This window comes from Macaca thibetana, chromosome 7, assembly GCF_024542745.1.
Source record: "Macaca thibetana thibetana isolate TM-01 chromosome 7, ASM2454274v1, whole genome shotgun sequence".
Taxonomy (NCBI): Eukaryota; Metazoa; Chordata; class Mammalia; order Primates; family Cercopithecidae; genus Macaca; species Macaca thibetana.
Genome location: NC_065584.1, coordinates 51902526 through 51920485, shown reverse-complemented (window position 1 = coordinate 51920485; position 17960 = coordinate 51902526). Strand labels below are relative to the sequence as shown.

Genomic DNA, 17960 nt, shown 5'->3' with positions numbered 1-17960 from the left:
CAGGTAAAAATCCAAGAGGCAAACCTAGGAGCACACTCTAAGAGAGTGATTAGTGCCATGTAGATAATTAAAGGACTGAAGTGCTTGAGCTGCTCAGTGGCCCTTTTCACCTGGGGGGTCAGAGAAGGAAGCCTTCTTAGGAAAGTTGACATTGACACTGCAGTCTTAGGCCAAGGAGCCAGCCTCTAAAGATGCCGGGGAAGAGAATTTCTGCAAACAGTTGCTGCAGACGACATAGCTGAGGCAAGGACAGAAAGGAGAGGGAGAGACTCCATGAGAAAAGGAATGGGAGATGGGGCCCTTCCAGAGACTCTCGAGTCATGTTCTTCATTTCATCAGGGCCTTTCAAAACTGAAAGGGGCCCTGTGGCTATCCTATATAAATTGGGAGGACAGGCAGGTAGGGCTCATGGTTAACAATGTGACTAGGACCAGGATCCCAGGGTGGGACCTGGTGCACACCCAGCCTGCTCCTGGGCTTGGCACTCTGACCTCATCCGGGAGGCCAGGCTGTGCTTCAGGGTAGGAGCTACCCAGAGGTGTGGTCAGAGGGCTTTGTATCAGGCCCATGTTATCTCCACTCCTGGCAGGACAAGGCCTGGGCAGCCATCTCTGGGCTTGGTGCCAGCACCTCTCATTGAAAAACAGTGGGACTGATTATAATGATGTTTTGCAAAGGAAACAAGGGAGAGAACGTGACGTGGGCTGAGATTACAGCTCACCACATTTCAGGCCCAGGCGAGTTCCAGTAGCAAAGGTTCGAACTCCTCCCTGAGAGTGTTTCCAGGAAACCCCAGGGTGTGAAACTATAGTGCCAGATGTTCTAGTAAAACAAAAACTTCCCAGAACAAATAATAACAATAACAGAAGGGTGAATTAATCTCATAGATATGAGAGAGTGAGCTCCAACACTGTAACTAGCAGGCATCTGAGTGGTTCTGGACAAATTCCATATGCCACATGCCTTGTTTCTTTCTATCCTCTAACCCTTCTCCTCTCTGTGATTTATGGGACCAGCTCATCTGAACCACTGAGATACCGATCTCAAAGAGCCAAGCAACTGGCAAAAGGGGATGTACAGCCACCCACAAACAACACAGTTCACACATTAAAAAAGGTACTTCTGACAGAATGTTAGACCACATGGCCAAGGCTAAAGGTTGCCATCTAGGTCCTGAGCCATAATTCTGTGCTGTGGAGAGGGGAGTATGTGGCACGCTCCGCCAGCATATCCCAAGGTGCTTGAGTGGCACAGCTCTCCCAAAGAGACAGAGAGGTGTGTGAGTTGCTCTGAAAAACAAATGCCTGAGAAAAGGGGGGCACATGTGAGGGCTGAGGGCCGGGAAGAGCTGTTAAGCAAACATCATCTATGTTAGGTGCTTTAAAAGCAGGTCAGGAAATTTTCATGTTCATACCAGTTCCTGTGTAAGCCTGGATTTTCCTTTATGCCTAAGTCTTAAGATGTTCTGATAAAATCATTGCAATCTGGACAGAGGTGAGGGTTTCACTGTGATGGGCTCTCCTAGTCTCCTTGTGTTTGGTGATGGGAAGAACAATGAATGTGTCACAGATTTGCATGGGATCAAGTAGGGCCTCCGTGCACAATGGTGTGTGTTGTTCCCTGCACAAGGATGTTTGGCCAAGGGGATGAAAGTGGGGCTGAAACCCCTAGCCAGCATCCTTGGCAAAGTTATTTGCTCTGGTATGGGTCTGTCAGTGCAAGGAAGGGACATGTTTTAAAAATTGATTCTTCTAGTAGGACACAGTTTCTAATTCCCACAAAGATGGTATTATATGAATTCTTTTCATGAAGAAAAATACTTTTCGTACCATTTTTTATGACATGAATATCTTCCTTCACTCTCTTTCTTCCTTCAGTTTTTTAAAAAACACTTCCAAAAATGTCTTCTGGGATGTTAATAAGTGATATGCAAAACAAGGATTCAGTGGTAAAATACACTTTAGATATGCTGGGTTAACCACAAAAAGATTTTTTTTTAATTGCAGGATTTCTCAGAGCATTTATTATATGACCTACATTATAAACTTCCCAGAGGTGGTTGCAGTGAGTAGAATTTCCCAAACATATATAACTGTGGTGATATAAAGGGTGGTTCCCCTCCAAAATTCAAGCTGAAACTTAATTCCCAATACAACAGTGTTAAGAAGTATGGCCTTTCTCAGTTGATGAAGTCATGAAGGCTCTGCCCTCATGAGCGGGATTAGAACCCTCACAAAAGGGTTTGAGGTTGAAGGAAGTGTCCTTTTTGCCTTTCTGTCATGTGAGGACACAGCATTTGTCCCCTCCTTAGGATGCAGCAACAGAGTGCCATCTTGGAAGCAAGAGAGCAGACCTCACTAGACAGCAAACCTACCATTACCTTGAGCATGGACTTCCCAGCCTTCAGAACTGTGAGAAATAAATTTATATTATTTATAAATTACCCAGTCTGTGGTATTTTGTTATAGAAGCACAAACAAAATGATACAATGACTGGGGAAGCATCTTAGGGGACTTGTGTTCTGCAAATACTTATAACACTGTTTTAAATTATCGATGCTTCATTTCTTGGAAATCCAACTGGGGGAGGATTGCCCTGGGAACAAGTTATTGTTTCTTTTATCAAATGAGAGTGAGTCAGCACAAATTTCAACCAAGTGCCTTGACTTCCTAGTAGAGTCACAGCCTCCTTCGTGGAACAGATATCATGCCTTTACAAAAGCACTAAAGGAATATTAGAGGGTTCACAAAGCCTTAAGGACATGGGAGGGCTTCTCTTTGGATGGATGCTGTGGTTTAACAGCCACTGGACAGGATCTCCATCATAGGATCTTCCAAGCATCAACGACCAATATGATTCCTTGGAAATGAAGAGATTTGGACGATATCTAAGAAAGGGAATAGGAAGAGGTAGTAGAATTAAGAAAACAAAAAACAAAAAACATTTTAAGCTTGCTGGCAATAAAGAACCATCCAGAAAATGTCTGATGACTTCTCTGACATGAATCTTTCAAATATGAAAAACCATCTGTGACATCACCACCCCCTTCCCCAACAAAAAACAAACAAGAAACCAGAAAGGTCAGGATGTTCTACGCCCTTCTACTTCTTTCCCATGTACTTCACTAGAGTCACCGTAGGATTGAGGAAAGTTTATGAAGGGCTAGAGTTTCTAACCAGATCCATGGACCACAGCTCTCCTTATAGCCCTGAAGACATACAACCCAGAAGGATAGAAAAGGCCTGACTGCCAGGTGGGTACACAAGCTGTCTGCTCCACTGACCACAGGTAGTGAGGGGGCCAGCCTGAACTCCAGCACAGAGTGGAATTTGAGAACATGCTCTGTAGCTAGTTACTGCTCCTGGAAAGCCAAATAACAACTTCTCAAGACCTCTCAGGGTTGGGAAGCTGAGAAAAGTCCTCAATGCATCCACGTGTTGAGGTTCTATTGGATTATTCTTCCTAAATTCAGATGGAATTGCTTATTATTTTATTTTGCTCATTCAGCTCTGTGATTCATGTAAACTGGAAGTATTCTGACCCAGAAAACCACCAAAATTATAGCAGCTACCACTATTTTTTACTGAAATATTCATTTCAGTTTGTTCTCTTATGGGTCTAGAACTAGTAAAAAAAGAAAAAATTAAAGGACATCACTGTATCATAATAATCAAGTCCCACCAGAGAGAGGTATTTCTGCTTTTGTGCTTAGAAAAAGGAAGATTTCTTACACTGATTGGAAAAGCAGATGAATTCAAATGCAAATTATCTTGCCTGCCTGTGGGGTTAGAGGAGGTATATATTATAATGATTCGAATACCCATTTAAATGTGGCTGTATTTGTCTTCCCATATTTTTACTGACACCTATTCTCTGTGTGTTTGTAAGCCACGTAGTAAAGAATTTGGTGAGTTTTAAAAGCAATTTCCCTTTTTGTACACGGAGCTATTTCCATGAAAGAAGTTCTACAGATGTTTGAGAAGAATGACCGTATGTTTTGGTTTGCGCAGACAGTCCTGGTTAATGCTTGCTGATTGACTAGCGATTGTTAATTATTTTTAGCTCCTCATTTCACTCCCCTAAGTGTCCTGCTTGGGTGATGAATTATATGATCTCCCTACTTACAAATGGGAGAAGTGAATAGGTGGAAGAAATGCGATCATTGCCAAATTTGTAACTATAAATGGATGTTTCTCAAAGGAATGACAGGCTATCAGCTGTATCTACATCAGCTATTGTAAGAGTGTAATTAAGGACATAATGAAGATCCATTTGCAGACAACCCAAAGGGAATGATAGGAATTTTAGGACAAATGAAGGAAAACACACTCTATGTGACGTGAGCAGATTGCAGAGAGAGAATTGGAGTTGGCTGTGATGACTGTGCAGCTATGGCTGCGCCAGAGGCTGCAGCATGGCAAAGCTCATGATCAAGTGTCTTGTAATTCTTGTATTTTGTTGCCCATCAAATTATAAACGTAGAAGTAGTACCAAGAAATGTCCAGGAGGGAGGAAGCAGTGGGCTGTCTATGCCACCCTGCCATTGTAGGGAATGTGTTCTCTGTTGCTCCTGATTTGAAGTTCAAAATACTCTTTCAGATTCCCTCATCACCCTCACAGGCAAGCACCTTCTCTGGGAGCTGAGCAGGGCTATTTGCAGGTGACCGTACTCTGATCACCGTTCCGTCTCTTCCAGTCTGACTTGCCTCTGCCATGAAAGCCACGTTAATTATGAATATACAGGCCCTACAGTCCCAAATTCACCCTGCAACTTTCAGTGTCTACCATATGTGCTCTGGATGGACTTCCTGTACTCATTTCTTTACAGTGAGTACTGTTAGGCTTTCTTATTAGAGGACACTAGAGGGACATTGTAGAAGAAAGACTCTCCTGGCCACTTTCTGCTGCTGCACAGTTGATGATGGGGTTGGTGTGATGACATTTGCTGGTGCTTTGTCTCAGACGTTAGCCCAGAACCCGTGGCCCTTTGGCAACCTTGTGACCTGGCCTACCTTGGGGATCACCTTCCCACAACCCTCCCAACACAGCCATTGTGCACTCCAGGCCTCCTACCCACAGTGGTTCCCCCAGCTCCCTCTGTGAGCCCTCCACCAGCTGGCCTTACTTGCTTTCTAAAAGGACTGTTTCCTGTCTGCCTGGTGACTGTGGACCAGCTCCGGTCCAGGCAACCCAGCAAACTATTCTGCCATTTACTGGTCTGCAGTTGTACCTTCTCCATTGTGGTCTGAGCCTTAGCCTCTTCCAGGATTACTCTTTCTTGGTACTCTCCCTTAGCCCTAGTATATCTTTTAAAGTTCTTGTTATATCTTACAGTTCTCCTATCATGGCTTAATTCTTCATGGTAAACATTTCACCTTTTAAAAGAGATTTATTAAGAATTTGTTTGAACCAAAAGCTTTATTAAAAACCTAAAAAAGTGCAATATATACTCATGCTGAAAAATGCAAATAATATAGAAGGGTATACATTGAAAATTGAAGGTCTTATTCTTCTCCACTCTCCCCACTTCTGTTTTATAATCATTGCTACTTCCCAACTATAAAAATCATTTATAACTTTTAATATACTCTTCTACAAACTTTCTGTGCATCAGTAAACATATGCATAGATGTTAACTTTCCTGTTATGCTTTTAACACACTTTTGAACCCTACTTTTTTCTTTAGTTAATATATATTGGGCAGCTTTCCATATCAACACATTTTATTTTTAAAATATTTGTTTATTTGTTCATTTAGTTATTTATCTTTATTTTTCAAGAAATACAAGTACATACTTATATAAAATATCGAAGAGGTATAAAAAGAAAAGTAGGCCAGGCATGGTGGCTCATGCCTGTAATCCCAGTACTTTGGGAGGCTGAGGTGGGTGGATCACGAGGTCAGGAGTTCGAGACCAACCTGGCCAACATGGTGAAACCCTGTCTCTACTAAAAATACAAAAATTAGCCGGGTACGGTGGTGCGCACATGTAATCCCAGCCACTCGGGAGGCTGAGGCAGGAGAATCGCTTGAACCCAGGAGGCAGAAGTTGCAGTGAGCTGAGATTGTGCCACTGCACTCCAGCCTGGGCGACAGAGCAAGACTCTGTCTCAGGAAAAAAAAAAAAAAAAGAAAAGTAAAAATTTCCTGAATTACCACTCTCTTTTAATCATTTTGGCTACCACCATAGTTTTAAAAATACACACACATTTATATACAGGGATACATTTATTTCTTGGGTCATCAACTTTAGACAGTATTTATTAATTTTCCCATTTAGAAAAAAGAAGTGCAGCTCGCTACCAGCACTCATTTAATAAATACACGCTCTTCAAGCTGAAGCAAATCTGACTGATTTTCAATGTGAAAATAAAATATCGACACTGTTCTTTGAGTTATTTCTAAATACAACCAACATCAGAATTTTCTTAATAATCAGAATCATCTATAGCAGAAAAGTCGGAGTCATCAAATGAATCTTCAAGGGCCAACAACTGTTTGAGAATTCTAGCATTTGACATTTTCAGCGATCGAGAATTACTATATTTTGTTGATATTAACGGAAATACTACCACTAAAAACAGAATACTATAAATAGAGTGATGTCTTTTGTTTCCAAAGTCAATATACTAGACCAATATGAAAATAATAATAAAATAAGATATTGTGTGGCAAAGTTATCTTGGGGTAAACGCGTGGCTGCAATTCCCACTGCCGAGTATTCTCAGGGCAAATGGGAAAAGGGTTAATTCCCTCATGCGTAAAATAAGAAACGTAGGATGTCCTGACTTTCCTCCACTTCCATCACCCTTGTTCCCTCCGAGCTTTGGTCAGTCATTATATTTTTTCATATCCTCAAGGTTTACATTTGTTAGTTCCATGTACATTTGCACAGTTGCAGTCAGACTTTCTACTTTGTACATAGATTATAAAGGTTGAATTTGTGGCTCATTTCTGTAATCCCAGCACTTTGGAAGGCTGAGGCGAGAGGATTGCTTGAGCCCAGGAGTTTGAGATCAGCCTGGGCAACAGAGTAAGACCCTGTCTCTACAAAAACTACAAAAATTATCTGGGTGTGGTAGCACATGCCTGTGGTCCCAGCTACTGGAGAGGCTGAGGTGGGAGGATTGCTTGAGTGTGGGAGGTCGAGTCTGCCGTAAGCTATGATCTCGCCATTGCCCTTCACCCCAGGCAATGGAGTGAGACCCTGTCTCAAAAAAAAAAAAAAAGTTGAAATGCAATAAATTTCATTTATAATATAATTACGTAACTATTAATCCCAGTAAAACCAACTAGCAGGAATGAAGATTTAGAGAAGGAAATGGCATTCTATGCCAAACAAAAGAATGTCTCAAGTCAAATGTATTATTTTTTCTTCACATTGTTATTAACAACCATGGGTTCTTGGGGTCTCAATGTAATAGAAATTGACATGAAACCAAAAGACTTTTCCTAGACAAGGCTTCATGGGAGCTTATTCTCAGACATAAGGGAGACCGCTCAAAAGAGAGAGAATTCCCTGACTGACTCTCCAGAAAGACATGCTATGGCTTTTTTGATTAGGCAAAGCTCCAGAATTGACATGGGGGTGGAATATGCAGGCTGAGCCGGGCAAAGCACATGAGGGGTAGGGTATGCAGGTCAGCATTATCTGGTTGCAGATGGTTATTTTGAGTAATGGGTCTCATGGGCCACCCGGTGGTCTGCCCTTTCCCAAAAAAAAAGCTGTGAATAAATTGCTCAGTCTGCCTTCCTGAGGTGGGACACTGCAACCTTTGTTGTCTCCTAAGGGAGTAGCAGGCAGGTTCCTATTACTACTATAATTCCTATTATAAGAGTTTTAAATCCTCCTATCTCTGGGAATCATTTTCCAAACATGGCTCCAGGATCAAATCCGTGCCACACTTGCATGGGCACATGCGCAAGCTTTGTTATGTCTCTAACTATGTCTTCGACTACTTGCCCTTGATCATCTATGTGTAGGCAGCAATTAGTAAGGTTAAATTTTCCACAGACTCCTCCTTCCACTGCTAGCAAGTAGTCAAGAGCCAGTCTAGTTCAATAGATAGCATTTCTCATCTGAGGTTCTTGTCAGGCCAGTAAAGTCAAGGCTTGGCCGGTTTTATTAGTGATGATTTCTAAGACAACTTGCAAATGTATGATTGGTTTGAGCATGTAAATGGGGGTCCAGTATCCCCACAAGGCATCTTGTCCCCAAGTAGCAGGCCCATAGTGTTGTATAATTCTTTCAGGGGGCCATTCATCATCTTTCCAATTACCTATGGCTATGCTTCTCCTTTTGCAGGAAGTGTAGACAGGGAAGCCTAGAAGTTCACCTGTTTTTATGGGCAGTAGGAAGAAAGATGGTTTAATAGTGCCAATAACACAACTACCTGTCCATTGGTCGGGTAGCTTAGCATAGGCTCTATGCCCACATATCCAGTATAATCCAGTGGGAGCCATCCAGTCCCGATGGGACTCCAGGTGGGTCCACATGGTCAGCAACTTGGGAAATTTGTTAAATGGATTCTTTTCAGTGTAGTTTGAACTCCACCAAATGGCTGTTTTAGTAGCACTATTAAACAGTTTCTGTCCACGACAACTGAGCCGTCCTACAGGGTGGGTAAATTCTTTTTCTTCTCTAACTATGCAATACTGCCCAATAATTGAGGCTTTTTAGGACCCAGAAGTTATCAGGGTGATTCTTTTGGGCCAGGAATTCATTGGGAACTGGGTCTGTAGGCACTAATTCTCAGGCTTCCCATGGCCACTGATCTCCCATTACAGTTCCTCCACAAACAAAACATGAAGTGACATTAAGAGACTGAGCTACATGCTTGGGTATTTGCAAAAACAAGTTTCTAGTTTTTCCTGGAGTTTCTGGTACCGGCACATTTAGTTCATCATAGAAAGTTTGAAACACTCACTGGGGAGAGCATTTTTGGACTTCTTCTCATATCAAGATACAGACTCTGGGATCAAGACTGGTACCATCGATTCCTAGGGTTACATATTCCCCTGGAAAGTGGGGATCTAGTGGGTTAGCAATTATTAGTTCTAATGGGTTGCAATTTCCACTAGTGCAAGAAGAGTTACTTTTTCCTCTCTGGAGACTGACGGGGTCTTTGTCAACTTTTTTCCAAGTAGCCCAAATGACGCAAGACCAGTTGAAGCAACCTCCACAATTTCCTAGTTCATGACATATATACTTATTTTCTATGGTCAAATAATTATTGGAAATTATTGAATAATTTTCTGCATTGTTAGATTTCTGAAAATGCCTTTATTTTGCTCTCATACAAGATTCATATTTATCTGGACCCCTAAAGTCTAGTGTGTCAGTCTGGTCCAATCAGGAGACAGAAATTACAGAGTAATTTGAAGAGGAAAAGTAATATAAAGAATTATAAACTTTAACAGAGAATTGGAGTAATGAGGAATTGTCAAATAAAAAGGAAAGAGAACTCTAAAAAATATAGGAATGACAGATACAAGGATCCATTCTACCCCTGGGCTGAGACAGAGCAGCCAGAAAGAGCTCTTCTCTTCCCCTCCTCCTTTTCCCAGAGCTGAGATCCAGGTCTTGTTGGAGAGGACATAGCCATGGCTCACTGCATAGCAGGGGAGTCATTGTAGTACCATGCCAGTTGGAAATTGACCTTCTAAGGTGCTATGGAAAGCTGGTCATGGGGAGGTGTCTTACCAGATGCACTGCACTACAAAACTGCTCAGAGGACGATTACAGGGGAACAGACTTCCAGTCTGTTGCTGCCAGCCTTATACTACAGGACTTGGCTACTGGAGAAGCTTTGTAACTGCCCAACCAGTTCACTTTGCCCACTGCCTAAACAGAGCCAATTTATCAAGGCAGGGGAATTGCAACAGAGAAAGAGTTTAATTCACACAGATCATGCTGTTTGGGAGAACAGAGATCGGGGGTTTTTAAGGATAATTTGGTGGGTAGGGGACCAGTGAGTCAGGAGTGTTGATTTGTTGTGTCAGAGATGAAATCACAGGGAGTCGAAGCTGTCCTCTTGTGCTGAGTCAGTTCTTGAGTTGGGGCCATAAGACCAGATGAACCAGTTTATATATCTAGGGTGGTGCCAGCAGATCGATTAGGGTCTGTAAAATATCTGAAGCAGTCATCTTAGGTTTTATAATAGTGTTGGTATCCCCAGGAGCAGAATCTTGCAGCCTCTAGCTGCATAACTCCTAAGCCATAATTTCTAATCTCGCAACTAATTTGTTAGTCCTGCAAAGACAGTCTAGTCCCCAGGCAGAAAGGGAGTTTGTTTTGGGAAAGGACTGTTAACATCTTTGTTTCAAACTATAAAATAAGTTTTTCATAAAGTTAGTTCAGCCTATGCCCAGGAATGAACAAGGGTAGCTTGGAGGTTAGAAACAAGATGGAGTTGGCTAGGTCAGATCTCTCTCACTGTTCTAATTTTCTCTGTTATAATTTTTGCAAAGGCAGTTTCAGCTTGGTGCTGAAGAAGCTGCCTGTGCTATAGGAGCCCACCAAGGGAGCATTCCGGAATCAGCATGCAAATAAATCTCTCTTCCCCAGAGATGTCTCTTCAGGGCTCTCTACTGGCAGTGTTTCAGTGAAACCAGGCAAGGGAAAATACAGGATCCAGATCCATTTTCACAGAGTAACAAAAAGGGAGAATTTGGAGTCAAGAGGCCATAAATCAATAACTGGCATGGGTAGGTACAGAATGACTCATGTCATTACAATGTTAAAGAATTTGCTCGATTGTCTTCTGACAGCTTGTAATGCAGATGAGAAGTCTGATGCCATCTTAGTACTTCTTCATGGATGACTTGTTTTTCCCTCTCTGAGAAGTGTTGGAATTTTTATCTTTGGAGTTCTGAAGTCTCATCAGAATGTGTGTAAATGTCACTTTTCCCGCAGTTCACCCGGTTGGGAGCCTGTAGACCTATCTCAATCTAACTTGAGTCTTTAGCTCAGAAAATTCTTATGTTTGTTTATCCTATTATTATTTCCTCATGCAAATTTCTCTTCTCTCTCTTTTGAACCAGGTATAATCTCATTGTCTCTCTTTTTTTTTTTTTTTTTTTTTTTTGAGATGGAGTTTCACTCTGTCGCCCAGGCTGGAGTGCAGTGACCGGATCTCCGCTCACTGCAAGCTCCGCCTCTCGGGTTTATGCCATTCTCCTGCCTCAGCCTCCCGAGTAGCTGGGACTACAGGTGTCCACCACCTCACCGGCCAATTTTTTTTGTATTTTTTAGTAGAGATGGGGTTTCATCGTGTTAGCCAGGATGGTCTCGATCTCCTGACCTCGTGATCCCCCTCGTGATCCGCCCATGATCCAGCCTCTCAAAGTGGTGGCATTAGGGGCTTGAGCCACCATGCCCGGCCATTGTCTCTCTTTTGAACTCCTACTAAGCAGATGTTGGACCGCCTGGATTGGTCTTCTTTGTCTTTTTCGACTTTCTTTTCAAACTGTAACCAAGTATTCTCATTTTTCTAAGAGGCAGTTTAATTAATTTTTCCCTCTCTCTCTTCTTTTATTTCTTTTCTTCTTCCCCCACCCTCCTTCCCACCTCTTAGCCCTTTAGAAATGCAAATATAGCCTTCACCTCCCCCTCACCAGACATTCCCTACGGGGCAAGTTCATCTGTGTGCCCCAAGATAGACCTCTCCTTGAGAGTTGACAGTTGATTTGCAGACCAACGCATGCTCCCACAGAACTCTCACCTCCAGGGGCTTGCCTCAGGAAGGCATGTTGAAAGCATGCCCGCTTGGCCACTTTACAACCTGGAAAGCACCAACTCAACTGCCCAGTAGATAAGGGGCCCCTACCCTTGCTCATTTTCTCCTCTACCTTATAAAAGTGTCTACTTTCTGCTCTAAAAGTGGGGCACTAAGGCAGGACATCTGTGCCTCTTCCCCAAGCTAGCTTCAGAATAAATATACTTGCTTCATATCAGACCTTGCTCTTTTTAATTGGACTCTGCATGCAGTGAGCAACTAACCCACATTTCAATTACAAAACTTTATCTTTGTCACTTGGTTTGAAATTCTTTGAGATTTCTTTGGCTTTGTTTTGCAGATCACCAATTCAGCCTTGGCCATGTCTATGTTAATATTCCACCTCTCTGTTGAATAATTTCATTTTGGCAATTATGTTTTAAATATCCATGTACTCTTCCTTTTTCCTGATGCTTTCTTTTCATAGGAGCATTCATATTTTGTGAAAGCAAAATCCTCTTGAATCTTTCTGAGGATACTGATTTAGAATTTTTAAGTTTTCTTCTATTCCTTGAATTTTCTGGTTCCTGGGAAGGTTCAGTTGTTTTATTTGGTCTTTCCCTTTCATATTTCTGGTTCCCTTCAAAAATCTAACTTCTTTGAGATTCCTTTTATTTATGAATGAAGGACTTAGGCTGACTGGTACAGAGATCTGAAGTAGGTTTCCTCTGTAGTTTTGTAGGAAGGTTTTCCAACAGATTCTTGAATGGCATGGCTAATTTTTGGTGTTGGGTAAGTAGGTGAGTTGTGCCAGAAACCAGTCCACTTTGACCCCCAGCTGCAGGGTATACAAATTGCATCCTCTGATGTAAAGGGCAAGTGGTGTCCACCTCAAACCTTAATAGGACATGAACCTCAGCATATCAAAGGCTATTTTCTGAAACACTTTGAGATTTTCAATTTTATATCCCTTTTATAGTCTCAGTGTGCATGAAGGATTTATGAATTGATTAATTTGTTATCAGTTACCTATCTTGAAAATTGTTATCTCTTGTTTAGTATCTTATTTTGGAAGGCAATGTCTTCTTGAATCTTGTTTTCTCTGCCCAACTTTTCATTTTAATTTTATGAGATATTTATGAAATTTTTGAGATGTTTATGAAATATACACATAGGAAAAACTCGTAGAAGTGTGTGAAAGTGTGTTCAGTCTTAACTTTGAGAATCGCTGGGTTAGCTGATGGAAGTGGTTATGGCTGACTCAATCATTAGCCATCTCAGGGTTTTTCAAACAATTGATGTCATTGCCTTTTCCCCACCTACACCTCCTCAAGTCATGGCGCAGAAGCAACCAGATGACAGGGAGAAAACCCTGTGGGTAAGATGGGTCTTGTGCCACCATCAGCTTCACCCCTGATTTACTATGTGACTCCTCTAGGTAATAACCATAACTGCTCCTATTGGCTGAGGGCTTCCTATAGGTCAGGCACTGTCCCAAATCTTCTACATGCGTATTTCCAATCATTTCTCACAGCAATTTCACGAGAACAACCCCAGAATCACCCCAGGCCTACTGAGGCTCAGAGGGAATACTATGATGGTTACACAACTCTGTGAATATATGAAAACCCACTGTATTATATACTTTAAATGGGGGAATTTTATGGTATATGAATTGTATGTCAATAAAGCAGTTATTAAGTGGTATATTTTTTCCAATCTGAAGTGGAAGTGATTAAAATTATGAATAAGATTAAGCATCTTTTCTTATGTTTAATGGTCATTTTTTCTTTACATGTCTTCTATTCCCTCAAAAAACTTGGGTTGTTGGCCTTTTACTTACTAATTCATAAGAGCTCAAGATTGGTCTACCGCATATGTTACAAATGTTTTCCTATGTTGTAATTTTTTTTTTTTTTTTTTTGCTTTATTCATGTTCTTTTTGCCCAGGAGAAAATACCAATTTTTATCGAGGTAAATCCATCAAATTTTTATTTATGTATTTAGGGGTTTGCATCATGGTTATTAAGGTCTTCTTAACCCCAGCATCAGTCTCAGGGTGATTTTTAAAAATCCATGCTTTTTTCTAGTACATTTATGGTTTCTTTTGAAAATGTTTAATGCTTTATGCATCTAGAATGGGAGTAATGTGTAGAAATCTAGCCTATTTTTTTTCCAGATGGCTGGCCAGCTGTCCCAACATAATTTAATAATTAATATATCTTAGCTTCATCCATCAGAAATGTCATGTCTACCATGTATTAAACTCCCATATGTGTTTGGTTCTACGTTTATACCCTTTATTCTATTTCATTGATGTTTCTGTCAATTCCTCCATCAGTACCAAACTGTTTTATTGCTGCAGGTTTATAACCAATTTAAAACATGGTGAAGTTAGTTCTTGCTCCTTTTGCTTCTGTCTGGGAATTTTCATGGCTTATCTCTTATGCCTATTTTTTTTGAAAAAGGATGACTTTAGTTTAAATGATCAAGTTCCAATAAAAGTTTTGTTGGAGTTTTTATTTGATAGTATAGAATGTACACATTTAATTAGAGACTATTCCCTACCTGGTTAAAGATACTCTCCTTCCTGGTTTCCTCCAACCTTTTGATTTCCCAGCCCTGTCTCTTTCAATCTTTGATGGTTCCCAGAGTTATGTCATTGATAAGAGGACAGTATAATTTATGGTCAAACCTGGGACACCTGAGATTAAACAGGTTGCTATTAATAATGATGCTGGGACAACAGGTGTAAACCAGGACCACCCCGGGCAAACCTGGATGTATGCTCCCACCAGTCACTGGCCCCGTTCCAATGTACAATTCTTTTCCTTTGTGATCTTAACCATTGCCAAGGCATCAGTGACAACCCACGTGCTGATTATTCTAAAGTTTGCATCTGACTTTTCTCTTCAGTTCCTGATCCATATTTCCAACATTATGCCAAGTATCTTACCCACATGCCCCTCAGCCACCTCAAACTCAAGTTGGATTCAGCATCTCTTCAAAGTGGGCTCCCTTCCTGTCTCTCAGTGAAGTCAGCCATCCTGTCTTTAGAGCTAGATACCTTGCCAGGACCTGGAACTCATCCATCTTCCTCGTTTCCCCTGCCAGTCTCCAAATCCTTTCAATTCTGTCTCTGAAATAGCTTCTGAATCCACCCCACTTCTTATCATCGTCCTTGTCTTACTAGGGTCTCATTATTTCCTTTCTGGATCATTACAATAGCTTCCTTTCTGGTCTTCTTGCTCGAGGCTTCTCTCACTTGAGTTCAGTCTCCTATCAGAGTGAAAATGTAAACGTGATTGAGTCACTCACCTGCTTAAAGATTTGTGCTGACTCCACCTTGCCAAATTCCTTGTTATGGTGTGTAAGATCATCACAGTCTGGTTCTGGCCTCCAATTTCAGTTCTCACATCTCCTGACCCGAATGTACTCTGTTGACACTGAAAGTCACCCCATTGCCCAAATACGCCCTATCCCTTCCACAATTCTGTTTCTGCACATAAAAATGCCCTCCCTGTTCTTCTCTACCAAAACAAACCTCCTCAAAAAGATAAAACCTTGCCTTCTTTGTGAAGCTTTCCCCAATTCTCCCAGGCAGTGATCTCTCTTTCTAACACTCCTGAAACTCCTATTCCTACCTTCCACCCACCCGTTACACTGTGACCCCACTGTCTGTTAGATGTCTCCCTCATGTACCAAACTGGCTGCACATTGAGGGCATAGACATATTTCCCCAGAACATGGTACTTGAGTGCTTGATAGATTTTTGTTAAATAAACCTATCAATGATCATGTGAATGGTTTGTGACTACCTATGTGAATTCCATCAGGTCGTCAGAAACCATTCACATTATCAAGAGCAATATCCAAAGGCAACCTTACTTATTATAATAATTCAAATTATTAATAGTAGGAGTTATATAGGAGGATCTACTTTAGGTCTTATTTTAGGCCCTTCAGAGATATTGTCTCTTTTAGTCTTCAAAATAGCCTGACAAGATAGGGTTATTTATTTTTTTTCTTACCCGTTTTACTGTTAAGGAGTAAACAATACAGGTTGAAGGAGATTGAGTAACATTTTTAAAGGAGCAATAGCTAGTAAGTGGGGTTGGAACCAGTTCTATTTGACCCCAGAATCCAGTCTTTTCTCCCTTTCTGTTCACTTGGAGACAACTTTTCTCTCTCAACATTGTCAAACCTGGGACACCTGATATTAAACAGGTTGCTATTAATAATGATTTTTTTGGATCACATCTGCTTTTCACCATCCTTGACATCTCTTTTTCTCTTCCCTCCTTATTTCTTTACCCAGAAGCTGGTTCAAGGGCCTACGTTCTCTGGCTCATGACCCCTAGGTTGTTCCCAGCACTCTCAGGACATTGGGGGGTCACTTATTACTGCCGTCCAAGTCGAGAATGAACTGATATGAGAAGCAAATCTGCTTCTGTGTACCAATGTGGAGGGCCAGACGAAGCTCGCGGGTCTCCTGCTTTCCTCAAGAAAGCACATAATCCTTTAGCGGGGGCCTCCTGGAGACACTGCCTTGTTTGTTGTTCAACACAGAGTGGGTGAGATGAACGGTGGGAAATAAGGCTGAGAAGGAAAGACCTCGTGGGAGCTGCTGCTCAGGGAGATGTTTCAGGATGGAGGCTCAGGCCACAGCATTAGAGGCTGCCTGCCTGGCCTATGGGCAGAGCAGTTTCAGTTCATAATCTTATTTAAATATTATTACAATGAACAATACATGCTTATTGTAGCAAACTTAGATAATTCAACAACCACAAGGAAAAAAATCACTCATAATCTGGTTATAACTATAAACTTTAAAACATTTTTTTCTATCCTTCCTTTTCCTCAAGGAGTGTTCTTACTATGAATACATTTGGATATATGCGTTTCATGCTATTGAATAGTCTTCCTCCATACCATTTTGCATGCGTTCATGGCAGTCAGGTAGACACTCTTCAGCCACTGTCTTGGTGTGGCCTCCTGTGGTTTAGGAATGAGGGAGCTGGGACAATTGAGGAGGCAAATGGTGGCATCAAAGTCAAATGACTGACCCAAGGCCACCTCAGAATGCTATAACATTTGGCTTAGACCCTATAAGTTAGGACAAGAAGGAGCTTTGGAAATGACCTTGCTGGTCATCTCTTTATGTTTGAAGACACTGAACTGAGAGGAGGCGGCTCTTGCCGTAGGCCCCTGAGGCCATCACTGGCAAGTCGGACCTGGAACCCAGGAATCCTGATTCTTTGTCCAGAGTTTTTTCTGCTCTTTCACAAAACACCATCTTGCCTCTTAAAAGAGTGTGAAGAGTTTGGAGAGATTTTACTTACCATGGTGACACAGAGGTTTAGAAGGTAAGCACTGTGAGGTAAGAAAAAAGCAGAAATTATCTGGAAAAGAGACAAAGTATGAATGATCATGATCTTTATTAAAGTTTGAAGTAAGTGTAATTAAAATGGGGATGGACTGTTAGGGATTCTGATAGATTATAAAGAAGAATTGGAGAGAAAGATGTATTTTTTGATTGTCAGTAAAGCGGGTTATATAGGGTCACAGCTGACCTTTACAATAGGTGACCATGGTGTCAGGAAGGTGGCTTAAAGGAGAGCTTCAAGGAAAGTGATAGTATACCCTTTGAAAGTAACTTGCTCAAGGTCACAGAGCTATAATTGGCCACTCCGAGCCAGATAGAGCCTGCGTGCTGTATCTCACAGGACCATCTGAAATACCTCTCAGAGCTGTCTGTCTGAGGAAAGAGAAAAAGGGAACATTTATCTGTTGGTTTATTTCCCCTATGGTCAAGTGTTGCTCTGCAAAGTGTTAATTCCCCTGCGTTTCTAGGTCGCTCTTATCTGAATCCATCCTTCTTGGCTAGTCCCAGGGTGGGACATGAAAAGTTTGTAGAGGAGAGGTGCTATCAGGTCATGCCTGCTTGAGCTGGTCAAAACCTAGACAGAACTGTCACTGAGGATGGATAAGAGGTGAGGCAGGGAAGATTAGGAGTCGTGTGCAAGAAATATTCTATATATTTGAACTAGAATGCAAATCTGGCTGGTTCCAGACAGGACATCCTGTGCAGCTGAGACTTCTTTTATTTCTAAAGACCTTTCAATGTATATTTCCTCCAAAGCTTATATTATTTACCCCACAGGGTAGGTGGCCATGATTGTTCCTGTTTGAGTCACATGATACCTCTAGAACAATCACTGTGGCCAGGGAGGCATGTTCT

The 17960-nt window shown here is 41.6% G+C and overlaps 1 protein-coding gene across 1 annotated transcript in view; it reads right to left on the bottom strand.

Moving 5' to 3' along the window:
• ATG14 (autophagy related 14) overlaps positions 1 to 11317 on the bottom strand; it is a 457705-nt gene extending 446388 nt beyond the window's left edge. The window contains exon 1 of the mRNA XM_050798257.1: positions 11314 to 11317. The gene's annotated coding sequence lies outside the window, so the exon portion shown is untranslated. The remainder of the gene's footprint in view (positions 1 to 11313) is intronic.
• Between the last annotated feature and the right edge of the window lie 6643 nt (positions 11318 to 17960).